This window comes from Aquarana catesbeiana, linkage group LG05 (genome assembly GCF_042186555.1).
Source record: "Aquarana catesbeiana isolate 2022-GZ linkage group LG05, ASM4218655v1, whole genome shotgun sequence".
Taxonomy (NCBI): Eukaryota; Metazoa; Chordata; class Amphibia; order Anura; family Ranidae; genus Aquarana; species Aquarana catesbeiana.
The window spans coordinates 322,024,721-322,047,250 of record NC_133328.1 but is presented as its reverse complement, the minus strand read 5'-3'; positions in this window follow the sequence as shown (position 1 = coordinate 322,047,250).

Here is a 22,530-nt window from a genome sequence, read left to right as displayed (position 1 = left end):
ACCAATGCGTTATGAGAAGATGTCTTCTTCAGGCCTGCCTATGGTATGTTATATAATATAAGGACCAAAGAACTAACAGCAATGGGAAATTACAATTTACAGGTTGATGCCCCCCATTTGGGACCAGACCAGCTGGTTAGGAGAGGGTCAGAAGAGTTGTAAATAACATCAACAGTAAGACTCTTCTGCAGTTAACCCAACATAAGAATGGCATTATAGCCATATATAGTGCTGGAAAGATTGTTTTATTCTTACAACACAAAAAACACACTATAGGGTAAAGAAAAAATCTGATTTGAAAGTCACAAAACAATCCAGGACATTTGTTTTCAAGGCCTTCAGTATACCCAACCTTTTCAGTGTTAGAAACCTAAAAAAGAAAATGAATAATTAAAAACCCATATACATTATACACCACTAACAAAAATGCTTACAGGCAGAAAAAACTTTTATAGAAATAAATTGCACATTAGGGATGTTATTTCATATTAATATGTGTGCCATAAAGACAAAACAAATGTTTTAAAAACAAATTATAATTTTGATTATGTGTGTATAATTGTGTAATTACATATATACACACACATACATACATATACTTACTGTACCTGTGTGTTGATTTCTGGCATCAGCCTGCAGCTTTCCCCAAATAAATATAAGGAATGTGTAAATGAGCCAAACTTGTGAAAGAAAACAAAGGAAAAGTGTCAATAGCTCACAAAAAAAAACACCTAAACCCCAACACCTCTGTAAGGAGACATTCAATGGTCAAACAACTTACACACAATCCACAAAGACCTATTTGTATCCAAAATGTCTAACTATTTAAAGACAGTCTGGAGATCCAAAAATGACATTTTGCAGCAGTTTAGAGCAATTGTGAAACTAATGTGGAATTATTGCTAAGCAAAAACAAAAACATACCTGTAGACCAGTTAGAGAAAAAACTGATATAATGTGGCCAAAAGAAGTAAACTAGTTTACTTCAGGGCCGTCTTTAATATTGATTGGACCCTGGGCAAACGTTTACTTGCTCTCCACCTGCTCTGAGACATACAATAAATAGCAGCTAGACTTAAAATCAGCTTACTGTATCAGATCAGGAAGCGATTGTGATTGGTTGCCAGAAGTTACAGTGTATCATTACCGCTCACTGACTGGTTGCTTAAGGTTACAGCACACATTACAGCTCACTGATTAGTTGCTAGATGTTACAGCACATGATTTCTGTTTGTTGATTGGTTGCTAGATATTACTGTACAGTAATACTGCTCACTGCCTGGAGCATGCGCATTTCCATGAATTAATCTTTTTTTCTCTCCCTTTTGTTGGTTTTCCACTTCATATGCAAATGCATATGGGTTCATATGCAAAGGTAGCACAATAGATTTTTTTTTATTATGAGTGAAAGACCTGTTTTTGTATAAGTGAAAGTTCAGTCTACCTGAATGTCCCAATTGTGGAGATACATTTGCAAAAGGAGTGAGACATATAGCTAATATTAAAAACTAAAAAAGAAAAAGGATGTGGGACTTTGAGTGAGGCACACGGGAGCAGAAGTCAAACTAGAATAAAGTTTCAATTTTTTAATATGAAGTAATAAATAAATTCATAAGTTTACATTTTTAGGCACATAGCTCAATAAATATAATTTGTATTCAATCATAAAATACATTCCAACAAGGAATTCTATGTAAACATATGAGGATATGAATAAAAAATGCATAACAGTAAATATGTGGCACGCAGTGTCACTAGAAAAAAGTGGCAAAGACAAAATGCAATAACAATGGAATGTCCATACATAGCTAATAATGGTGTATGAATAACGGTAGTTGTAAGCTCTACGCCGTTTCGGGACCTTATAGCCACTCATCAGGAGCATAACCGTATTAATCACCTATAAATAGGGGAAATTAGCAATATTTAGAGTAGTTTAAAGGACGAGTGGGCAAATGTAAAACATAGAATTCCACATTCTTCCACAAAGACCATGAACTTACAAATGCGTCCGTGCAAAGGCGACGCAGCCCTGAATACAGAGCCCACCCACAATGCCAGGGTCCGAAGCTGAGGGAGCGTGTCCAGGCCGCAGACCCGGCAACGAGAAACCCCCAGATTGGGTCAGAGTGTGACGGGGTGGCCTCAGTGGAAGGGGGAAAAAAAAGACCTGAAAAGCAAAAACACGAAGTGAATAGGTAAGAATAGTGTGAAAAAAATGAAGGGAGAATATGAAACAGTGAAAATGGGTTGGAGTAAAAAACAAATAAAAGAAAGAGAAGGAAAAAAAAATTAAAAAAATTAAAAATTTGGTTTGCTGGTTGCATGACGTTGGGGGTGTGCTCTGCGGCAGCACTCCCGCTTTGGCTTCTCCCAGTGAGGTGTCTCCCAATCCAGGCTTTATCCGTACACCATCAAGCAGCCACACACTTTTGGCAACCATGCCCCTACTCCCTCCTTCACAGGTATGGTCTTTCTTCACCCCCTTTTCTTTCACTCACTTTCCTTCTTTTGTTCTACCATCCCCCTTCCCTGGTCTCTTTCTGAACTATTTTGGTCGCTTCTCTCATATTCTATTCTCTCCTTTTCTAAACTTCTTTTTACTTTTTCATTTTTCTCTTTCTCTTTCTTTCACCCTTTTCACTCCAACCCATTCTCACTGCTTCATACCCTTTTCTCCATTTTTTTTCACACTATTCTCACCTATTCACTTTGTGTTTCCATTTTTCAGGTCTCTTTCTTCACCCCCTTTTCTTTCACTCAGTTTTTCTCTTTTGTTTCACCATCCCCCTTCCCTGGTCTTTTTCTGTACTATCTTAGTTATTTCTCTCATATTCTATTCTCTCTTTCTCTGAACTTTTTTTCTTTTAAAATTTTTATTTTTTATTTTTTTTTTTCCTTCTCTTTCTTTTATTTGTTTTTTACTCCAACCCATTTTCACTGTTTCATATTCTACCTTCATTTTTTTCACACTATTCTTACCTATTCACTTCGTGTTTTTGCTTTTCAGGTCTTTTTTTCCCCCTTCCACTGAGGTCACCCCGTTACACTATGACCCAATCTGGGGGTTTCTCGTTGCCGGGTCTGCGGCCTGGACACGCTCCCTCAGCTTCGGACCCTGGCATTGTGGGTGGGCTCTGCATTCAGGGCTGCGCCGCCTTTGCACGGACGCATTTGTAAGTTCATGGTCTTTGTGGAAGAATGTGGAATTTTATGTTTTACATTTGCCCACTCGTCCTTTAAACTACTCTAAATATTGCTAATTTCCCCTATTTATAGGTGATTAATACGGTTATGCTCCTGATGAGTGGCTATAAGGTCCCGAAACGGCGTAGAGCTTACAACTACCTGCTCCTGTGTGCCTCACTCAAAGTCCCACATCCTTTTTCTTTTTTAGTTTTTAATATTGAACCGGGATGGAGGAGGGGTATGAACGGCCCCACTATCCTCATTTAAAGTCCCAATACTGCTGATTTCTCTCCTTTTAGTCATATAGCTAATATGCACACATTTAAAAGACACATGTGATATACATCTGGATTTCACAACACGGGCTGAAATAATAACCACTTGCCGACTGCAATACGTATATATACGTTGAGGCTTGCAAGTGGTTTACCGGGGTTATGTCTGAAGCTATTAGCCAAGGTATTTGTTTTGCAGCCAGTGATTGGCTTTATCAGAAGCTTTAAAAAGCCCCCCTTGCCGACGTTTCTTACCGCGTTTACCGGCATGCCCGAAAAAAGTTCTAATGGTGTGCACAGCTGGCCATAGAGGTTACCAGAGACTAGATCATTTATGATCACCTCTATGATCTTGGAGGAACAGAGCAACCTCATGATGTCACTTCTGGTCTAGGGTGGAAGTGAACAATTTATTTATTTTTTTACTTTCAAAATCTTTTATTAGTTTTTTACAAAAACAAGAATAAAAAAATAAAATACAGGATTTGTATCAGCATATCATGTAACATCAGTTGAATAATAACATACCCCTGCTGGGGCTCGAGAACTAACAGTGAAAAGGCACAGTGGTAGTGTCAAATTATTGCGTGTAGGATCAATGCCTGACACCTTGTTACTGGAACAAATATAATAATTGACCTCTAGGGAGATTGACCGTTGCCAAGAGAGGTTCTAGGACAGGGATCCTCAAACTACGGCCCTCCAGCTGTTGCAGAACTACACGTCCCATGAGGCATTGTAAAACTCTGACATTCACAGACATGACTAGGCATGATGGGAATTGTAGTTCCTGAACAACTGGAGGGCCGTAGTTTGAAGACCCCTGTTCTAGGAGATCCCACCGGCACCCCTAAGGGGATCAAGCTGTGCACAGTGGGCGCTCCCACCCTCTCCTTACCAGCGATTGTCCCAAGGCCCTAGGGACCAAAAAAAATAAAAATAAAAAATTGTTTCATAATAATTACTGGAGACTATAATCTATCAGTGTGAACTGTGAAATGAAAGACAGTTACTTGTCACAATAACAAGGATCACTGATCAGAAAATACATTACATCAATTACAGGAGGATCTGTCCTAGTCTCCCCCAGCAGATGAACACAGTCGAAGAGAACTAAAACCAGAAGAGTAGAAAAGAAGAAGAGAAAGGGGGGGAGTGAGAGAGGAAGGTTAGCTGGCCGTCTGGAGGTGCCCCCTCCCCACAAAATGACCACCTTTAGTTTTGGGGTTGGACTAAGGGTATAAGAGAGATGCCGACGAACTGTGCCCAAGGCTCCCATATGGCTTCAAATTGCGTTTTTTTGTCATCTAAGCTGCTGGCTAATTTCTCCTGGGCCATAATCCATGAGATTTTATGGATTGCAGCTTTCACCGAGACTTTGGGCTGTTTCCAAGCCTTAGCAATGGTGAGTTTTGCACCTAGGAGGATGAAGTGTATCAGTTTACGTGAACTCTTAGGAGCCTTGGGCAAGTTGTCGTTGAGAAGTGCTATGGTCGGGGATTTCGGGATTTGAATCTGTGTTGTTTTCCGTATCAGGGAGAATATCTTATCCCAAAAGGGCCTGAGTCTAGGGCATTCCCACCAGACATGAGCCATTGAGCCCAAGAGCTGACACCCCCGAAAACACTTGGGGTCAGCTGTTGGGAACATTCTGGAGAGCTTGGCAGAGGTAAGGTACCATCTTGTCATAACCTTAACACTTCCTTCGATTAAGGAAATGTTTTTAATACCTTTAAAAGCTCTGTCAAAGGAGCTTCTCCATTTAGAGGCTTCCCATTCAAAGGCAAGTTCCCTTTCCCAGTCAAGCATGTAAAGAGACTTTTGGGGGTGGAGGGCTAGTGACTGGTATATGACGGAAATCCCTCCCCTCTGTTCCCATGAGCGACCACACCATAATTCATATGGTGTAAAGGCGGTGTGTGAGGGTGTTCCTCCTCTCCAAAGTTGGCAAAGAAAATGTCTTATTTGGTGGAATCTAAAACGCTCAGAGTTCGGAATTTCTAGAATCCTGATACCTTGCTCCAAGGATATTGGACCCTCATTCGTAAAGAAATGTCCGATTCGGTACAGTCCCTTGTCCAGCCACCAGCGAAATGCCCTGATATCCATACCCGGGGGAAAGTCAGGATTATTGAAGATGTGCGCCAGAGGCAGGCATCTTGAGATCAGGGCCGAATTTTTCCTCAGGTTATCCCATAAGTGAAGCGATTGAGATAGAGATGGGGAGAGTATTGGGGGTCTCTTTTTGGGGGGAGTCCAGAGGAGAAAGTCCAGGGTGTACGTGGGGGCTGCCCGTCTCTCTATCTGGATCCAATCTGGCTTCTCTGCCGTATAGTAAACCGTAGAGATTTGGGCTAGCCTTGCAGCTTGAAAGTACCAGAGGAGCTGAGGAGCCCCCATGCCACCCCGAGCTCTAGGAAGGAATAAGGTTTTCTGTTGGAATCTGTGTCCTCTCCCCCCCCCAGATGAATTTGATAATCTTTTTTTGGAGATTGGATAAGTGTTCTTTGTTGATATTTATCGGAATGGCCCTGAAAAGGTATAGCAGTCTGGGCAAGAGTATCATCTTTACTGCATGAACTCTGCCCAACCAAGAAATCTCTCCCCTGGACCAAGTTCCCAGATCAGCCGCTAATTTACGGTACATTGGCGGGAAGTTTAAGGGGTATAATTGTTCCGTTTTAGCTGAAAGTTTAATTCCTAAATAGTCTATCCATTGGTCATTCCATTTAAAGTCAAAGGAGCTTTGAAGGGCGGAAACTGTTTCTGTCTTCAGGGAAATGATGATTTAGAGTAGTTGACCTTGAGGCCTGAGGTACAAGAGAAGTCTTTCAGTAGTTTGCATAAATTCGGGAGTGATGTGATAGGAGACGTTATGAAAAGGAGCATATCATCGGCGAAGAGCCCACACTTGTGGACTTGTTCCCCACAGGATACGCCGTGAATATTCGGGTCTGATCTAATCGCTATCGCAAGTGTTTCTATGGCCATGGCGAAAATCAGAGGGGATAGAGGGCAGCCCTGTCTCGTCCCTCTCGCTATTTGAAGGGGTTTGGAGTATTGGCCCTGAAGTCGAATTATTGCTGCCGGGTTGGAGTATAAGGATCGCAATGTCCCTAAGAAGCCTGCCCCGAATCCCCAGCTCTCGAGAAGAGAAAAAAGGTAAGGCCATTCGATCGAGTCGAAGGCCTTATGCAAATCTAAAGACAACAGCATTCCTGCCTGTTTGGGGCCCCCCTCCCAATTAGATTGGAGAATGGAGACAATGTCCACCGCTCTCCTGATTTGATCTGGGCCCTGCCTCCCCGGGATGAAACCAACCTGATCTTTATGGACGTACTGCTTGATAAAGGAGGCAAGACGATTGGCTAGGATTTTAGTGAGTATCTTAAGATCATTGTTGATAAGGGAAATGGGCCTATAGTTCTCAACCTCTTCGTGGTTCTTATTGGGTTTGGGAATAACTTTTATGAAAGCCGTGTTCAAGTGGGGATCCATTGGGGAGCCTGTTTTCTTAGAATTGAAAAATTTTGCCATATGGGGGGCCAGTATATCCCCAAACTTTTTGTAGTAAGGGACTGAGAAACCATCCGGCCCCGGGGCCGAGCCTGTCTTAAGGTTTTTGATAACTTCCCTTATCTCATCTGAGGTGAAGGGCTCCTCCATAAGGTCCCTGTGGTCCTTAGAGAGAGAGGGCAGTTTAATATTTGAGAGAAAGGAAGTTATCGAGGTGTTACTCGGTTTTTGTGTGGTCTTGTATAAATCAGAGTAGAATTTGTGGAAGGCTGTCATAATTTTAGATGGGTTGGCCGTAGGGGGCTGGCCCGCTATGCGCAACTTGGGAAAAGTGTGAGAGTGGAACTTGGGGGAGAGTTTTGTGGCTAGCATTGTCCCGACTCTGTCCTTGTGGCAGTAAAATTTTGCTCCGCTCCATCTAATGTGTTTTTCGGCTTTGACCGTTAAAGCTAAGTTGAGTTCCAATCTTGTCGCATCTAGTTTATCGTTAAGATCTTTTGACGGGGTTTTTTTGTGTTCGATTTTTAAGGTGATAAATTTATGCTCTAGCCTGTGTATGTCTATCAGCCTCTCTTTTTTAACTTTACTGGCTAGTCTGATGAGCTCACCGCGTACCGAGGCCTTGTGGGCAGCCCACAGGATTTCGGGAGAGATGTTTCCCACATCGTTCACCCTAAAGTATTCCTTGATAGCGTCTGCTACTAACTTGGCGTTAACCGGATCCCCCAGGAGAGACTCGTTCAATCTCCAGTAAGAGCCCACGCTACGCGACAGAACATTTTTCAACGTCAGGAGGACCAGTGAATGGTCCGACCAGGCTATATCTAAAATTTTGGCTTTAGAGGAAAGATGGATGAGGTTAGTCTGGGTAAGGATGTGGTCTATCCTTGCGTAGGTTTGGTGGGGGGAGGAGAAGTGTGTGAAGTACCTGCCTGTGGGATTCAGCTCCCGCCAAATATCTACCAACCCCTGGGAGTGAATCATTTTAGCTATTCTGGTGCTTAATTTTGTGGGGCGTGTTAGTCTTCCTTTGAGCGGGTTGTTTTTGTCTAGACCCTGGTCAAACGCTACATTTGAGTCCCCTCCCCAGATGATTTTTCCCTCCAGGAGGGGGTTGAGAGTTGCAAATAGGTTCTGGAAGAAGGTTGCTTGACCCTTGTTAGGGGCGTAATAAGAGATTATGGAGTATAGTACTCCCTCCAGAGTACCCTTTACAAGAATAAACCTGCCCTCCGGGTCTCTAAGATCAGAGATATGGTTGAATTTACTGTTTTTAGAGAAAAGCACTGCTACACCTTTAGTTTTGTTTGGCGCGTTTGCCAGATAAAAGGATGGGTAGTGAGAGTGTAGGAACTTGGGGCTGTACCGAATCGGGAAGTGCGTCTCCTGTAAGAGCACTACATCTAGTTTGAGGGCTTTGTAATGATCAAAAGCTACTCTCCTTTTCTTTGGAGAGTTGAGCCCTTGAACGTTATGAGAAGCCACCCTGAGATCTAGTCCCTTAGACACCAAATCAGCCATAGGAACAGAGGGGGAAGTGATCACCGGCCCAGCAGTCACCTACCTCGTATTGGAGTCTATTCATAGCAAAAGTGGAGGATTGCGGGTCCGTCCCATATCTGTGTGCGGTAGGTTCCGGGGGATCCCCAGAAGGCCAGCTAGGGGAGAAAAAAATAATGTGATAGAATGAAGGGAAAAGAGAGAGACAAGAAGACAAGCAAAACATCAATAAAGACAAGGGCCCTCTAACAGGACCCGTGGAGGGTAGCGGTGTGTCTGACCGCTTAGTCTCCAATTTAAACCTTCTCCCGTCCATAGTGGGCGAGGGAAGTCTCACTCCGCGGGAGCACATTGATTTCCCTCGGAGAGAGAGGAGGCGCAAGGGTACCACCCCGGACCCTTACTTTTAAAAATTTTAGTTATTCGAGAAAGAAAAAATAAGAAAAAAAACAAAACCAATAAAAAAAAACAATTTTTCTTTCTTTATCCTTTCCTTCTTCCCCTTTTTGGCACAACGTAGTTAAATTTCTTCATCTTATGCAATGCGATAATATACTGCAATCTTAAAACAATATTAACATTCTAGAAGACTATAAAACTGAAACAGGGGGGGCTGGCAACACCATCAATTGTGTATAAAAGAAAATGAGTATCCACCAGCTCTAAGCTACCTACAACCTTTCGTCTGGATCTGAAAAGAAGGATGGTTACTGAGTGCTATGAAAAAGCGAAGTTTTAGTGCCTAAAGTCTCAGTTCAGAGTGATAAGAGATCTCTCTCCCGCTTCTGAAAAAACACAAGGAACTCGAGAGCAATTCACCGTAGGCGATCCCCTTCGGAGAGTCTCATCAGCAGGCAGTATCCTGACTTTGGTGGAACTAAAGTGACCTGTGTCCGAGGCCCAGAATGGGCCGTGGGATTAGGTGGGAGAGCTTGAGCTCAATCAATGGAGGAGGGCAGTCCCGAACAGAAAAGACCGTGGGAGGTCTAGGTGTGGAAGATGAGGGTCTTCAAGCCCCATTATGGGGGTCTGCCGTCCTTGCTCCTCTTGGAAGGGCCCTTAATCCAGAGGGGGGAGACTGGGCTGCCTGGAGGGGGGCGTTTGGATGAGCCCGAAGAGGATGATGAGAGTTCCATGGGGGCTTCCTGGGATATTAGTTTGAGGGAGATGAAAAGTCTCTCACCTTCCTGGAGATTGGTGAAAGCGTGGGTCTTGCCTTGTAAGGAAAACTTCACAGCAAATGGGAATGTCCATCGGTATTTGATGTCTCGTTCCATCAAGACTGAAAGGAGGGGTTTAAGTGTACGTCGTCTTTGTATAGTGGAAGGAGCTAGGTCTGCAAAGACCTGAATTTGGTGACCCTGATGTTGGAGCTTAGGCTTCAAACGAGATTGTCTCATTACCTCCTCTTTGACCGCGTAGAAGTGCATTTTAACTATAATGTCCCGTGGGGACCCGTCCTTCCTCGGGGGTCCCAGGGCTCTGTGAGCCCTATCCAGCTCTAGCCTATGAGGCGGGATGTTGGGAATAAGCTCTGAGATAAAGTCCTGCACCGTGAGGGGGATATCCGTGAATGACTCAGGGAGGCCTCTTATTCGGAAATTATACCTCCTGGACCTGTTCTCGAGTTCGTCAATTCTTAAAAGGGCCGTGTCCAGCTGTTCTTGAACTGACTGGAGGTGTGCGGCATTCTGGTTGGTTCTGGCGACCGTGTGGTCAATTTTGTCTTCCATGGCCTCAATTCTAGAACCCAGGTTAGAGAGGTCCGATTTAATTGCAGAAGTGATCTGGGAGGCTGTATTGGCCAGGCCCTTTTCTAGAAGAGCAGAGAATTTTGAAAAGAGATCTTCTTGGATAGCAGAAATGTCCTTGAATGAGTATCCAGGTGGGGTGCCTGCTAATGATGGGAAATGAGGGGGGATGCCTGAGGGAGAGGCGCCATCTTCCCTCTGCTCACCGCTGTGTGTTTCTCTGTGAGCCCCCTGTGATGCTTGGTGCTGCTGCAGGCCCTGATGCGCTGTCTGGAGCGTGCTGGGGCCTCCCTGTGCTGCCTGGGCATAGGTCAGGGTCGGGGGGGTGAGTATGGGACGTTGCTCAGTCCCCTTGTGATGTGTGGCTGGGTGAGGCCCAGCTGAGTCTCCGTCGGCGGCCATCTTGGTACACCCATCTGCCGCCACCGCCGCGAATTGCGGGCCCAAATCGCGGCGAGCTTGTGCGCCGGACATCTCACCGTGTGCCCCCGCTGTTCAGCGAGCGGGGGGAGTGCTTGTGTGGGTCCTCCGCCTGCTGTGGCTGGGGTTGTGCCGCTCGTCGGTCCGGGGTGGTGCGGAGCTCCGGGCTTAAGCTCTCGCGCATGCGCACTGAATTTATTTATTTTTTTAAAGCAAAATATATTTTTTTCTATCTTGTGCTTTTAAAGGTAGAGGAGAGATTTGGGTTCTTATTGATCCCAGATCTCTCCATAAAGAGGACCTTTCATCCTTTATTTCTATTACATGGGATGTTTACATTACTTGTAATAGGAATAAAAGTGATAAAAAAAAATAAAAATTCAAAAATTTCAAGCGCCCGCATTCCTCCATGCTCACGTGCAGAAGCGTACTCATACTTATGTGATCCATAGGAGAAGTACAGCCAAAAAAGCTTTGGTTATACTTCTTTAATGTAATTATGAGGGAAGTATACAAAATAACATAACAAGTTAACATAAAAAAATATTTTGCTTGTATCCCTAGGCTGCTTGAATACGTGTTGCAGATCCATTAAATATATATATATATATATATATATATATATATATATATATATATATATTTTTTTTTTTTTTTTTTGTTACTTCAAAGGTTTTATTGAGTTTTCCAATAAAAATAAAGGTTAACACTGTTGTGGACACGGCAATATGGTGAACATGAACAGGATTTTATACATATGGTACAAGGCACATTTTAGAGCATAACAGCATCAGTAGTAACGCGGTTACATAGAGAAAGAGACAGAGGGCAGAGACCGAGGGTTCCCTGGATCCTAAGGTGGATATCAGGATGCCCACAGTCTCCAGATACATTTAAAGGCATGGAAAGATCTTAGATGCAGAATCAAAGATTTTTCATACAGATAGTGTTGTTGGGTAACATTCACAACCTCTGATGGATTGGGGACCAGGTTTTGTTTTCAGTGTCTAATGAGGATTAATTTGGCTGATAGTAACATATTGGCAACTATCCCTCAATATTGGGTAGGGAATTGATCAATATCAATATTGAGTAGAGCCAGGGCAGGGTTCATAATACTGGTAACCTCCAAGATCAGTTGGAATGTTTTCTGCCAGAAGCTGCGAATGTTATTACAAGTCCAAAAAATGTGCATGAGAGTACCCAAGGTGCAACAACTGCGCCAGCACAGTGGAGAGCTTGTGTCATAGATCTTTGCCATTCTATAGGGGGTGAGATTTGCAATGCAAGTTCCCAATGATTCACACAATGTGTGATTGAGTGGGTGAATCTAATAGTGTGGGTCCACTGGGCAACAGAGAAGGAGGAGTTTAGGTCTGCTTCCCATTTTATCATTGACTTTGTTTTGTGAAAGGTCTTCTTGTCTTGCAGTAGGTTGTATATTAGGGATGTGCCTCTTACTGATTTGAAAGGGTTTGTGTAGTATTGCCAGATTTTGGAGTGTACTCTAATGCCCCGTACACACGGTTGGACTTTTCGGCTACAAAAGACCGACAGCCCATCCGACAAACTTTCGATGGACTTTTGGCGGACTTGCGGCAGACTTTCTAATGAACGGACTTGCCTACATAAGATCACACAATAGTCCGATGGATTCGTATGTGATGACGTACACCGGACTAAAATAAGGAAGTTGATAGCCAGTAGCCAATAGCTGCCCTAGCGTGGGTTTTTGTCCATCGGACTAGCATACAGACGAGCGGATTTCTGGGTCTGGCGGAGTTACGACCTAAAGATTTGAAGCATGTTCCAAATCTAAAGTCCGTCAGATTTGCGACTGGGAAAGTCAGCTGAAAGTCCGGGGAAGCCCACACACGATCAGATTGTCCGCCGGATTTGGTCCGTCGGCGTCCGTCGGACTTTTGTAGCCGAAAAGTCCGACCGTGTGTACGCCCCATTAGAGGTGGTTGACAGGAAGCTATAGATTTGACGTAGAGTAAAGTATGAGGAGCACAGGAGATTCAATTTAGCGATAATGACCTCTTTTGGGTTAGGAGCCCCACTCAGGAAAAGGTTATCTATCCAGTGTAATCTATGTTTGTCCCATCCTTTTACAGGGAAAACCAGGATGATATGTGTTAAGGTGGAGAGCGGTATATCAACCTTGTAGTTTTGGGAGGATTGTGGTATGAGCTGTGTATACAACATCCAAGCTAACAGAGAGGCATTAGTAAAAGGCGGGAGTAGGGTTAGATTTAGTGGTTTCCACATGTCAGCAAAAAGTAAGGAGCATAGGTTGTGAGTTTTATTAAGATCTTTCTCAATGTCCAGCCACAGCTATGTACTAATCCTGTAAGTCTACCATTCCCATTCCTCCTACTGATCTATGTTTAGTTAAGGAAGTATGGTGGTAACAATCCATTTTCCCTTGTCAAATGAAGCTTTTCATTAGAGAGGTTAAGGCTTTCAGATATGTCTGTTTTAATGGGATGTGGAGTTTTAAAAAAAGTAAAGTACTTGAGGGGGTATAAGCATCTTGTAAGCGGCCAGCCTACCCATCCACCCAGCACAATTCAACTTGGGCCAGTTTCCTCATTTCTTTTTCAAGTTTGACTAAAAATGACTTGTGGTTTGCATCCTCTAAGGAAGCACAGGAGGAAGTAATCATGATACCAAGATATGTTATGCCCTTCTCGGCCCTAATGTATGGTAAGTTATCTTATATGTTTGAGGCAGTAGATTCATTGATGCCGATGTTCAGAATTAAGAACTTAGAATGATTGACTTTATAGTAGACAGCTGACTAAATTCTGCCAGGAGTACATGAGTCTGGGGAGGTGAGGTTTGAGGGTTTTTTAGCATCAGAATAATGTCATCCACAAATAGATTAATGACATGGGGTCTGTCTCAGAAGAGGAAACTCGTTACCATTGGGTCTGAGTGGATTCTTTCTGCTAACGGTTCAATCATTAGATTGAATATTGTTGGTGAGAGCAGACATCCTTGTCTTGTACCATTCGAAATGAAGAAAGGTTTAGACAGTAAGTTTGCTGTGTTCACCTGGGCTGATGAGGAGGAGTATGTTGCTAAAATTGCAGATAAAATTGAGCTTTGAAAACCAAACTTATGTAGAACGAGTGATATGTAACCCCACTGCACATGGTCGAACGCCTTCTCTGCATCAATAGAGAGCAGTGGAGAAGGTGTTTCGCAATGCCCAGCAGAATAAACAATGCTGAGCACAAAGCTGGCTGCATCAGACATCTTCCTGCCAGGTACAAACCCCATCTGGTCTAGCCTTATTAGCTTAGGCATCATATCTTTTAACCTTTGCACTAGGAGTTTGGCATTTCATTTGATATCTACATTAGGCAGAGAGATGGGTCTGATATTGGCAGGACAATCGGATATTTCCCAGGTTTGGGACAAGTAATTATATGTGCCTTCAGCATCTCTGGGGGAAAGGCTGCCCTGTTCACAGCAGCAGTAAACATAGCTTTTAAGTGGGGGACTAACTTGGGGCCAAATGTTTGATAATATTCACTAGAGAACCAATCTGGTCCAAGGGATTTTCCACTCAGCATGGAGCTTTAAGCCTGGAGGCAAAGAACTTCCCTGCTCTGTTGTGGGGTTAATAATATTGTGATTTGAGCTGTCTAAGCATAAGGTTATGGCTATCCTCAAGCATGGAACGGAGTTTCAAGCAGAGCTTGGTGAGTTTGGAGGGGTCTGGGTTTGTTTTGTTTTGCCGGTCCAGATCTCTCAGTTCGGATATCACAAGTTGCAAGTTAGCAGACTTAAGCCATTTAGCCCAGGCACCTAACTGTTTCAGAATCCCTCTTACGCACACCTTATATGCGTTCCACAAGGTAAATATGTCAACGTCAGGTGTGTCATTAGAAGCAAAGAAGTCATCAAGATGCTGACTGAGCACATCCTTAGGGGCAGATTTACTAATTAATTTATTCTTGTAATGCCATAACAAGGCGACAGGTGACCCACTCCGAAAATGTGATAGAAACAGCAGCCTGGTCAAACCACGTGATATATGTCGGAACGGGATACCTGCTGCAGTAACCATTTGTCCACCAAAAAAAGATCAGTTCAGGAATAGGCATGAAATCTAAGTGAATAATTACATATAATCACATTTAGATCTAAACATCTCCACACATCATATACATCTTCACGAGATGTGAGCTTGACTAGGGAGAAGGAGCGAGTCCTCTTTTTTCAAGTGGTGTCCTAGTTGGGATCAGCAACTAAATTAATATCTCCAAATACACTCAAACTGCCTTGCTTATGTTTGGCTATACACTTAAATAACTTGCGGAAAAAGGAGCTAAGCCTTGAATTGGAAGAATACACCCCTACTATCGTATAACGCTTATCATTAATAGTACATTGATTAAAAATATAATATGCTTGGTAGATATGTGAATAAAAATGAATGAATGAATGAATGAATACAAAAATATATAGAAATACATATTGCACTGTCTAAATTAGTGAATCAACCTTCAAATATTATGAATATTAATCATATAAAACAATAAAGTCCATAGTAATAAAGTGCAAAAGTCCTTAAAACAAGTGCGACATCCAGTGCTTGGATAAAACAGGCAAAATTATCTCCTTACCAGATCTAAAGAACTATCAAGGTCTTTACTCACATCTATGAGCTCTATTACCCCTCACATTAGGGGCAGATCAGCTTGACTTATCCAGCCTCCCAGCAGGGGAACGTTGGTTAAAACAAGCCAAAGATGTAGCCATAGGATATCCTCAGAAGCCGATTCAATCAGTGATCATAAGAAAAAAGGGAAACTTATTGCACAGCGTACAGATTAAAAACGACATTAAAAAACTTCTTACAACAAGACTGTAATAACAGGCATTGGAAACAAAAATCGTCCTAGCACTCTCACGAGCGTATTAACGTCACCGCTATATCCTGCCCAGCCAATGTATGTTTTGTCAGAATAGATTTTTTCTGTGAGGCATTAGTGGACATCGGTGTGTAAAGTTGACTGTTATATAGGATTCCATGTATTACCACCAGAAGGCAGCAGTGCTCTAATGATTACCACATTAAAAACCACCTTGCACCGCATGCATAGCCATGTTGCCTTGGTCTATATTAATAAAGCAGCAGCTATTTTCTTGAAGTCTGACTTATTCCACAGTGGTTGTGATTGTTATTGACAACAGCTATTCCATTTAAATTATTTGATCAACACTACGTGGTAATAATATATCGCACACATAATAAAATACATATAATGTTAAACAGTGCTACCCGGATCAACTTAATATGTTCACATAGAAATATTTCCACAACGGCCAATAGTCAAAGATAAAGCTGACCTCAGCAGATTTGAAAATTAACCCTGACCAATCAGAGTCTATACATTATCCACGTGACAAATCACCACCATAATAATGTAAGTAAATTACATATTTTCAGTTTAACGCCATAAAGTTTTACGTGCGTTACTGCCAGTTTAACGCCATATAGTTTTGCGTGCGTTATTGCCAGTTTAACGTCATATAGTTCTGTGTGCTTTACTACCAGTTTAATGTCATTTACTTCTGTATGCGGTATTGACAGTTTAACACCATATAGTTTTACGTGCGTTACTACCAGTTTAACGCCATAAAGTTCTGTGTGTGTTACTGCCAGTTTGACACCATATCGTTTTGTGTACGTTATTGCAAGTTTAATGCCATATAGTTCTGTGTGAGTTACTGCCAGTTTAACACCATATAGTTTTGCGTGTGTTACTGCCATTTTAACGCCATATAGTTCTGTGTGCGTTAATGCAGTTTGATGCCATATCGTTTTGTGAGCATTACTGCCAGTTTAACGCCTTTTACTTCTGTATGCGTTACTGTCAGTTTAACACCATATAGTTTTGCGTGCGTTACTGCCAGTTTAATGCCAAATAATTTTGTGTGCATTACTGCAAGTTTAATGCCATATAGTTCTGTGCATCACTGTACATTTGGTGCATTATATTGCAGTATATTATAGTGTATCCGTGGAGTGTGTCTTTGTAGTGTGAGTACTCAAGTTAAAGTGCACCAAACACCTCTTTACATTGATTAAAGTGCATCTACGTACAGATTTAAACTTCTTCTTTACATTTGCTTATAAACACCGCCCCCTACCTCCCAATAATGTCTGGGAGGACAACAAGGAGAGGCAGACGTTCCCTTGGCACTGTAAGGAGGCCAGCAACAAATGTGTCCACAGGCAAAGGTGGACATGGTGGTCAGGGCATCATTTCCTCTATTTAGTGAGTTTGCATGTGCTATCCAGTGCTGCAGGAGGTTTCGTTACTGATCATAGAACGCTTCTCTCCACAGACTCCGTGAACCATTTGACTTTTATAAAAATGAATCAGTCCTGGATTACCAGCTATGAAGCCCCTGATGCCGATGTCACTGATTAAGTATTTTTGGGATGTGGAATCTCTGCAAGACTTTGAGGCTTCCTAGCTTTGAGGGTGTTCAATCATTTCATCTGGAAGAATGTTTTTGGTATAGGTTTCATGGGCACAATTAACACCCAAAGACCAATTTTTCAGCTATTTTTTACTGCAAGGCCAATTCTTGCTTTCGTCAAGAGTACCTCTATAGGATTACGGTGGGAAGGCGCCACGACACCCAAAGACCAAATTTTTACGTGCCCGTTACTTCTATCCAAAGTCAAAGTGACACCAGAATGTATCCAAAAAACCTCTAATCTTGTTCCCAGTGCACTACATTGTGGCCTCATCATACACACTGGCTCCCCAGCTGTTGCTGAACAAAATAAAGGCAGCTTGCAGGGAAAATGTCATTTTTTTGGCTTTATAAATGCAATTATTGCTGCAGCAGATTCTAGACATGGTACAGATCTGACACTTTACAGGTAGACTAAGGGGACCCCCCAGGCACTATATTGGAAGGAATTTTTCATTTTTATGCTTTCACTTAAAAAAAAAAAATCACTGCTCATTTAAAAATTATGTTTTTCACAAATTTTGTATTGATACATGTCCTCCAGGGCAGGACCCCTATAACCAATGTATGCCCAATTACTTGCATATAAGCCTTCAAAATGGGCACTTTTGATTTTTGAAGTTCGGGGCCCATTGACTTTAATATGGTTCATTATTCGGATCCGAACTTTTGAGGTGTTCGAAAGTTCTGGTGCGAACCAAACAGGGGTCCATTCGGCCCATCCCTAGTGGTAAACAAAACAAAAAGAGCCCTACATGTCAGAATAGGGGAGCACCTGGCAAACATCAAGAAAAGCTTCCCAAAACACAACTTATCTAGACATTTTGCACTTAAACACCAAAAAGATCCTTCACAGATAAAAATTATTGGTATAGAAGTAGTTTCACTACATTGGAGGGGAGGGAATATAGTCCGACAAATATCCGGACTTGAAACTCGTTCAATATATGAATTCAAATCTTATCAACCAAAGGGGTTAAACGTAGAATGGGATATTAACAACTTTATAAATACAGGCATACCCCATTTTAAGTACACAATGGGGTTTATTTACTAAAGCTGGAAAGTGCAAAATCAGGCTCCCTTCTGCATAGAAACCAATGAGCTTCTAACCCCAGCTTGTTCAATTAAGCTTTAGTAATAAAACCTGGAAGCTCATTGGTTTCTATGCAGAAGTGAGCTTGATTTTGCACTTTACAGCTTTAGTAAATAAACCCCATTGTGTACTTAAAAGCGGGGTATGCCTATAATAGCTGAAATAGTTAAATCAACCTTTTCTCCTTACTAGTATGGGAATTATGTTTATTAATTTTTCTTGTTATGAAATGTATACTTTTATAATTTTATATAATTTTTAAGTTGTTCATATTGATTTGATCAGCATATGAAAATATGTAATTTACTTGCATTATTATGGTGGTGATGTGTCACATGGATAATGTATAGACTTTGATTGGTTGGTGCAGGGTTAATTTTCACATCTGCTACGGTCAGCTTTCCCTTTAACTATCGGCCATTGTGGAAATATATCTATCTGAACATTTGAAGTTGATCCAGGTAGCACTGTTTAACGTTATATGTATTTGTGTGTGTGTGATATGTTATTACCATGTAGTGTTGATCAAATAATTTAAATGGAATATATGTTGTCAATAACAATCACAACCACTGTGGAATGAGTCAGACTTCAAGAAAATAGCTGCCGCTTTATTAATATAGACCAAGGCAACATGGCTATGCGGTGCAAGGTGGTTCTTTATGTGTTAATCATTAGAGCACTGCTGCCTTCTGGTGGTGATACATGGAATCTTATAAAAGGGTTGACTTTGCACACCACTGTCCCCTAATGCCTCACAGAAAAAGTCTATTCAGATGAAATGTACGTCTGCTGGGCAAGAAATAGCGGTGACGTCAATTCGCTTGTGAGAGTGCTAGGACAATTTTTGTTTCTAATGCCTGTGATTACAGTCTTCTTGTAAGTAGCTTTTTAATAAAATGCTCGTTTTTAGTCGGGGCGCTGCACAAGGAGTTTCCCTTTTTTCTTATGATCACTGATTGAATGAGGATATCCTATGGCTACATCTTTGGCTTGTTTTAACCAACGTTCCGTGGCTGGGAGGCTGGATAAGTCAAGCTGATCTGCCCCTAATGTGAGGGGTAATAGAGCTCACAGATGTGAGTAAAGACCTTGATAGCGCTTTAGATCTGGTAAGAAGATAATTTTGCCTGTTTTTTCCAAGAACTGGATATCACACTTGTTTTAAGGACTTTTGCATTTTAACACTATAGACTTTATTGTTTTATATGATTAATATTCATAATATTTGAAGGTTGATTCACTCATTTAGACACTGCAACACGTTTTTCTATATATTAATAGTACATACCAAAAGAACATACTGACCCTCTGTGTTGACAATAGAAGAATGAAGCTTGATGGGACAGAGTCCTTAATAGTTATTATCCCCTTTTTTCAAGGAGTATTTTGCGGAAAAGATAAATGGGAAGTCTTTATGTTGACACTGCGAGGCAGCTGGCACTTTGAAATGGGTCTCCTGTACTATCACTACATCGACATTGCATTGCTGGATTCCTTCCATAAGATAAAGCATTTGGCTGGATAGTTTAGACCCCAGGCATTTATGGACAGCCGCTTAAGGGACATGTGGATTGAAATAAAGCTTGAGATATCCAGATTCCTTGCATGGTTTGAATGGATTGAGACTGAAAAGGACTGATGCCCCGTACACACGATCGGATTTTCCGACAACAAATGTTGGATGTGAGCTTGTTGGCTAAAAGTCCGACCGTGTGTATGCTCCATCGAACATTTGTTGTCGGACTTTCCGCCAACAAATGTTGGCTAGCAGGTTCTCAAATTTTCCGCCAACAAAAATTTGTTGTCAGAATTTCCGATCATGTAAACAATAGGGATGGGCGAAGGGTTCAGCCCGAGCATAAGTTCGGGCTGAACTTTGTTTGTTTGGATGTTCCGCGAACACCGAACAATATGCAGTGTTCGGGGAAAATTCGGAACACCATTAAAGTCTATGGGACATTAACATGAAAAATCAAAAGTGTTCATTTTAAAGGCTTATATGCAAGTTATTGTCATAAAAAGTGTTTGGGGACCCAGGTCCTGCCCAAGGGGACATGTATCAATGAAATTTTTTTTTAAAAAACGGACATTTTTTTGGGAGCAGTGATTTTTTTTAATGCTTAAAGTAAAACAATAAAAATGAAATTTTCCTTTAAATATCATGCCTGGGGGATGTCTATAGTGTGCCTGTATAGTGGCACATTTTTCCTGTGTTTAGAACAGTACCACAGCAAAATGACATTTCTAAAGATAAAATTGTCATTTAAAACTGATCGCGGCTGTAATGAATTGTTGGGTCTCGGCAATATAGATAAAGGGGAACCCTGAACCAAAGTTGAAAAAAAAATTGTGTGGGGGTCCCCCTAAAATCTAGGTTTGATTGCTGCGGATGCAGGAATGCTGAGAAGTAACAGGCAGGTGCGCACAGATGCAGGACTTGTAGGCAGATGCACACGGATGCAGGAATTGTAGGCAGATGCACACAGATGCAGGACTTGTAGGCAGATGCACACGGATGCAGGACTGGTAGGCAAGCGCGCACTGGTGCAGGACAGCAGACAGAAGCAGGGTCAGACAAGCCAGGTCACGTCAGTGGATCAATCAGACAGAAACAGCAGGCAGAGAATGGTCAAATCCAGGCAGAATTGGCAACAGGAGATCAAACAAACAGGAACACAGAGCAGGTCAAAGGCAAGCCAAGGGGTTGGGACTGGAGACAGCAGCGAGGTCAGGAGAAGCCGGGTAACACTGGAACAGATGTGGGTTCAGGATCAGGTACAGGATGAGCTGCAGATCAGACAGCAAGGATGCATTCTGAAGAGGCCCCTTTTAAGGTTCACTGGGTGCCAAAGCTGTGTTAGTGTGCGCGCGTCCGCGTTCTGCGCACGCGCATGAGCATTGGCGTGCATCTATTCACTGCTGAATGCCTAAGGACTGGAACACGTCCCAATGGACCCGTGCGCCCGCGGCCAGTTGCAGAACCATGCGCATTACGTCCATGACAGTGTCAGCTGGCAGTGATTTCTGTGATTTCCTCCGTGACCTCTGAAGAATTGTTCACGTTCAACTGATTTCTGCTACATGATGACCATTTACTGCGATCACATTATTAATGTTTTGCAAGTAGGCTTTTTTATCTTCTTAATACATTTTTATCCAAAGATAATGCTCTAGGCTGGTGCGCCCTCTTGTTTCTCTTTTACCTTTGACTATTAGGATTTCCCCATCCTTGAGGGCAGCAAGGCCTATGTCATTAAACAATTGTCTGGGTATCCACTTGTGCGCAGGAGCGTTTTTTCTCTCCCATATCAAACCCTTATCCAAGCACGCAACCTGGCAGGCCACAGGAAAAGAGAGGGGAAGAGAGTGCGCCTCCCTCCTGAACTGTACCAGGCCACATGCCCTCAACATGGGGAGGGTGCTTTTGGGGAGGGTGCTTTGGGGTAGCCCCCAAAAGCACCTTGTCCCCATGTTGATGGGGACAAGGGCCTCATCCCCACAACCCTTGCCCAGTGGTTGTGGGAGTATGCAGGTGGGGGGCTTATCGGAATCTGGAAGCCCCCTTTAACAAGGGGACCCCCAGATCCCAGCCCCCCATGTAAATTGGTAATGGGGTACAAGTACCCCTACCATTTCACAAAAAAGTGTCAGAATGGTAAAAAAGACAAGACACAACTTGGGACAAGTCCTCGCTTATGTAAACGGGTGACCCTGCCCCCTCTGATGCCACGGGAAAGCCACAGGGAAGTCCCCATGCATCAGAGGGGACCCCCAGATCCCAGTCCCTCGTGTGAATTGGTAATGGGGTACAAGTACCCCTACCATTTCACAAAAAAAGTGTCAGAATGGTAAAAAAGACAAGACACAACTTGGGACAAGTCCTTGCTTATGTAAACGGGTGACCCTGCCTCCTCTGATGCCACGGGAAAACCACAGGGAAGTCCCCATGCGTCAGAGGGGGTGGGGTCAGTTACATAAGAACTGTCACAAGAACAGAAGCGTCACACAGCAGGAGCCTCCCATTGAGGTGGATCGTCCAGAGGACGAAGCGGGGAAGAAGAAGCCAGAGGAAGATGGAGAAGACCAGAGGAAGAAGCAGAGGACCAGAGAAAGAAGCAGAGGAAGATGGAGGAAGAAGCAGGGGAAGAAGAAGATCGAGGAAGAAGGAGAAAACCAAAGGAAGACCAGAAGGAGGAGGAAGAAGAGAGGGAGAGAAGAAGACACTATTAATAAAGGAATTGTCAAAAACCGGCTATTGTCTTATTTACCATTT